We start from the raw sequence: 5753 nt of genomic DNA, 5'->3' as shown, positions 1-5753 counted from the left end.
ATTAATAGTAGGGGACCTCAACATTCTGCTGTCAGCAATAGACAGATCATCTAAGCAGAGAACAACAAAGAAACAAGAGCTTTGAATGACATGCTGGACCAGATGGACCTCATAGATATATACAGAACACTACACCGTAGAACAACAGAATACTCATTCTTTTCCAATACCCATGGAACTTTCTCCAGATTAGACCATATACTGGGTCACAAAACAGGTCTCAACTGATACCAAAAGACTGAGATTATTCCCTGCATATTCTCAGACCACAATGCTGTGAAACTGCAATCCCAGAAAAATAAATTGGAAGAAACTCTAACACTTGGAAACTAAGAACCATCCTACTTAAGAATGATTGGGTAATCAGCATTTTAATTTTTTTAATTATATTATGTTAGTCACCATACAATACATCCCTAGTTTTGATGTAAAGTTCCTGGATGCCTAGGTGTTTCAGTCGCTTTCTGCCTTCGGCTCAGGTCATGATCCTGGGGTCCTGGGATCGAGTATCATCTTGGCCTCCTTGATCAGCGGGGAGCCTGCTTCTCCCTCTGCCTGCTGCTCCCATGCTTGTGCTCTCTCTCTCTCTCTGATGAATAAATAAATAAAATCTTTAAAAAATAATAAAATAAAATGCTGATAAGACATAGAAAATCTCAATTAAGAGGTTTAGATATACAAGCCTAATGTTCAGAGAAGTCAGAGCTGGAAATACAAATTTGAGAGTTTTCAATGAACAGATGATCATTCAAACAATGGAAATGACTTCTAAAAAAAAAAGAATGATTGGGTAACCAGAAAATCAAAGAACTTAAGCAAATTATGGAAACCAGTGAGAATGAAAACAGATTGGTCCAAAACTTATGGGACACTGCAAAGGCAGTACTAAGGGGAAAATACAGCCGAAAAAAGCCTCACTCAAAAGAATAGAAAAATCTAAAATGCAGTCCTTATATTCTCACCTTAAGAAGCTGGAGATGGAACAGAAAAACAGGCCTAATCCATGCACGAAAACAAAATTGACTAAGATTAGAGCAGAGATCAATAAATTAGAAACGAGGAGCACAGTCGAGCATATCAACAGAACTAGAAGTTGGTTCTTTGAAAGAATAAATAAGATCGATAAGTGACTGGACAGACTTATTCAAAAGAATAGAGAAAGGACCCAAATTAATGAAATCATGAATGAAAGGGGAGAGATCACGACAAAAACCAAGGAAATAGAAACAATCATTAGAAACTATTATCAACAACCCTATGCCAATAAATTAAACAACCTGGAAGGAATGGATGCCTTCCTGGAAATCTATAAACTACTAAGACTGAAACAGGAAGAAATTGGCTATCTGAACACACTGATTAATCATGAAGACATTGAATTAGTGATCAAAAACCTCCCAAAAAACAAGAGTCCAGGGCCTCATGGAATCTCTGGGGCATTCTACCAAGCATTCCAAGAAGAAATAATACCTAGTCCCCTGAAGCTGTTTCAAAAATAGGAACAAAAGGAAAGTTACCAAAATCAATTATGAGGCCAGTATTACCTTGATCCCCAAAACCAGGTAAAAACCCCATCAAAAAGGAGAATTACAGATCAATATACCTGATGAATATGGATGCCAAAATTCTCAACAAGATCTTAGCTAATAGGATCCAACAGTACGTTAAAATGATTGCCCATCACGAAAAGGTGGGATTCATCTGGGATGCAAGGGTGGTTCAACATTCACACATCTATCAGTGTGATAGAACACGTTAATAAGTGAAGAGACAAGAACCATATGATCCTCTCAATTGATGCAAAAAAAAGCATTTTACAAAATACAGCACCCTTTCCTGATTTAAGCCTGTCAGAGTGTAGGGATAGAGGGTACATTCCTCAATCTCATAAAAAGCCTACAGTGAATATCATTCTAAATGGGGAAAAGATGAAAGGTTTTCCCATAAGATCAGAAACAGACAAGGATGCCCACGCTCGCCATTATTGTTCTATATAGTACTAGAAGTCCTAGCAACAGCAATCAGACAAAATAAAGAATAAAATGTATTCAATTGGCAAAGAAGTCAAACTCTATGCCTTCGTAGATGACATGATACTTTATGTACAAAACCCAAAAGACTCCACCCTGAAATTACTAGAAATCATACACAATTCAGTAACGTGGCAGGATACAAAATCAATGCACAGAAATCAGTTGCATTTCTATACAGGAACAATGAGACTGAACAAAGAAAAATTAAGGCATCGATTCGATTTACTATCGCACCAAAAACCATAAGATATCTCAAAATAAACTTAACCAGAGAGGTCAAGGACCTATACACTAGAAACTACAAACACTGATGAAAGACATTGAAAAAGCCACAAAAAGATGGAAATGCATTCTATGCTCATGGATCCAAAGAATGCACATAGTGAAAATGTCTAAGCTATCCAGAGCAATCTACACTTTCAACATCATCCCAATTAAAATACCAATGACATTTTTCAAAGAGCTGGAACAAACCTAAAATTTGTGTGGAACCAGAAAAGACCCCAAATTGCCAAGGAAAGGTTGAAAAAGAAAAACAAGGCTGGGGCCCTCACATTGCCTGATTTCAAGCTATACTACCAAGATGTGATCACAAAGACAGCATGGTACTGGCACAAAAACAGTCACATAGACCAATGGAACAGAATAGAGACTCCAGAAATGGACCCTCAGCTCTATGGGCAGCTAATCTTAGACAAAGCTGGAAGAAACATCCAGTGGGAAAAAGACAGTCTCTTCAAAAAATGGTGCTGGGAAAACTGGAGAGCTATATACAAAAGAAAGAAAGTGACCACTCTCACACCATCCACAAAGATAAACTCCAAATGGATGAAAGGCCTTGATGTGAGACAGGAATCCATCAAAATCATAGAGAAGAATATAGGCTGTAACCTCATTGATATCTCCCACAGCAAATTCTTTCATGACACATCTCCAAGGCAAAAGCAAAAATGAACTTTTGGGACTTCACCAAGATGAAAAGTTTCTGCACAGCAAAGGAAACAGTCATCAAAACAAAGAGGCAACCCACAGAATGGGAGAGGATATTGCAAATGAAACTACAGATAAAAGGCTGGTATCCAAGATCTACAAAGAGCTTCTCAAACTCAATACACAAGAAACAAACGATCAAATCAAAAAAATTGCAGAAGATATGAACAGCCACTTTTCCAATGAAGACATAAAAATGGCTAACAGACACATGAAAAAATGTTCAACATCATTAGCCATCAGGGAAATTCAAATGAAAACCACATAGAGGTACCACCTTTCACCATTTAGAATGGCAAAAATTGAGAAGGCAAGAAATAACAAATGTTGGAAAGGATGTTGAGAAAGGGGAACCCTCCTACACTGTTGGTGGGAATGCAAGTTGGTACAGCCACTGTGGAAAACAGTGTAGTGGTCCCTCAAAAAGTTAAAAATAGAGCTATCTTATGACCCAGCAATTGTACTACTGGGTATTTACCCCAAAGATAGAGACGTAGTGAAGAGAAGGGCCAAATACACAGCAATGTTCATAGCAGCATTGTCTACAATAGCTAAACTGCGAAAGGAGCCGAGATGCCCTTCAACAGATGAATGGATAAAGAAGTTGTGGTCCATATATACAATGGAATATTACTCGGCCATCAGAAAGAACAATTACCGAACTTTTGCAGCAATGTGGACGGGTCTGGAGAAGATTTGCTAAGTGAAATAAGTCAACCAGAGAAAGATAATTATTGTATGGTTTCACTCATTTATGGAACATATGAAATAGCAGAGAGATCAGTAGAAGGAAGGGAAGAAGAAAGGGGTGGTAAACCGAAGGGGGAATTAACTATGAGAGACTACAGACTCTGGGAAACAAACTGAGGGTTTCAGAGGAGAGAGGGCAGGGAATTGGGCTAAGCTGGTGATGGGTTCTAAGGAGGGCATGTATTCCATGGAGCGCTGGGTGTTATACACAAACAAAGAATCACGGAACACTACATAAAAAACTAATGATTTACTGTATGGTGACTAACAAAACATAATAAAAAATTTTAAATAAAAACCTCCTATAAATCATTATTCCAGGGCCTGTTGGATTCCCAGGGAATTCTACCAAACATTTTCAAAAGTAATATCTATTTTCCTGAAGCTGTTTCAAAAAATAGAAACAGAAGAAAACTTCCAAACTCGTTCTATGAGGCCAGAATTATCTTGATACCAAAAACAGGAAAAGACCCCATCAAAACAGAGTATTACAAACCAATATCCCTGATGAATGTGGATGCCACCATTCTCAACAAAATCCTAGCCCATAGGATCCAACATTACATTAAAAGGATTATCCATCACAACCAGGTGTGATATGTTCCTTTGATGCAAGTGTGGTTCAACTTTCCCAAATCAATCAATGTGACAGAACACGTTAATGACAGAAAAGACAAGAACCATATGATCCTCCCAATGGATGCAGAAAAATCGTTAGAAAAAATTCAGTATCCTTTCCTGATTAAAACTCTTCTGAGTGTAGGGATAGAATGAACATTCCTCAATTTCATAAAAACCATCTGTGAAAAGCACACTGTGAGAGCTTATCCCTTAAGGTCAGGAACATGACAAGGATACCCACTCTCACCACTATTGTTCAATATAGGATAAGAAGTCCTAGCCTCAGCAATCAGACAACAAAAAGAAATAAAATGTATTCAAATTGGCATAAAAGAAGTCAAACTCTCTCCCCTTGCAGATGGCATGATTCTTCATGTGAAAAACCCAAAAGACTCCACCCCAGACTTACTAGAACTCATTCAGCAATTCAATAATGTGGCAGGTTATAAAATCAATGCACAGAAATCAGTTGTTTTTCTATACACTAACAATGTAACTGTAGAAAGAAAAATTACAGAGTCTATTCCATTTACCATCGCACCAAAAAACATAAGATACCTAGGAATAAACCTAACCAAAGAGGTAAAGGATCTATACCCTAGAAACTACTGAACACTGATGAAAGAAATTGAAGAAGACATGAAAAGATGGAAACATTCCATGCTCATGGATCAGATGAATAAGCATTATTAAAATGTTTATGTTGGGGCGCCTGGGTGGCACAGCGGTTAAGCGTCTGCCTTCGGCTCAGGGCGTGATCCCGGCGTTATGGGATCGAGCCCCACATCAGGCTCCTTGCTGTGAGCCTGCTTCTTCCTCTCCCACTCCCCCTGCTTGTGTTCCCTCTCTCGCTGGCTGTCTCTATCTCTGTCAATTAAATAAAATAAAATCTTTAAAAAAAATGTTTATGCTTTCACAAATCAGGAAAAAAAATACTCAATGGAAAAAAGACAGTTCCTTCAATAAGTGGTGCTGGGATAATTGGACAGCTACATACACTAGAATGAACCTGGAAGATTCCCTTACACCATACACAAGGATAAACTCAATATGGATGAAAGATATCAATGTGAGACAAGAATCCATCAAAATCCTAGAGGAGAACATAGGCAGTAACTTCTTTGACATCAGCAACAGCAACTTCTTTCAAGGCACATCTCCAAAGACAAGAGAAACAAAAGAGAAAGTGAACTTTTTGGACTTCATCAATAGCAAAAGCTCCTGCACAGCCAAGGAAACAGTCAAAAAAACAAAGAGGCAGCCCACAGAATGGGAGAATATATTTGCAAATGATACTACAGATAAAAGACTGGTATCCAATATCTACAAAGAACTTCTCAAACTCAATACACAAGAAAC

Source organism: Ailuropoda melanoleuca, unplaced genomic scaffold, assembly GCF_002007445.2.
Source record: "Ailuropoda melanoleuca isolate Jingjing unplaced genomic scaffold, ASM200744v2 unplaced-scaffold9806, whole genome shotgun sequence".
NCBI lineage: Eukaryota > Metazoa > Chordata > Mammalia > Carnivora > Ursidae > Ailuropoda > Ailuropoda melanoleuca.
This window is presented reverse-complemented; position numbering follows the sequence as displayed.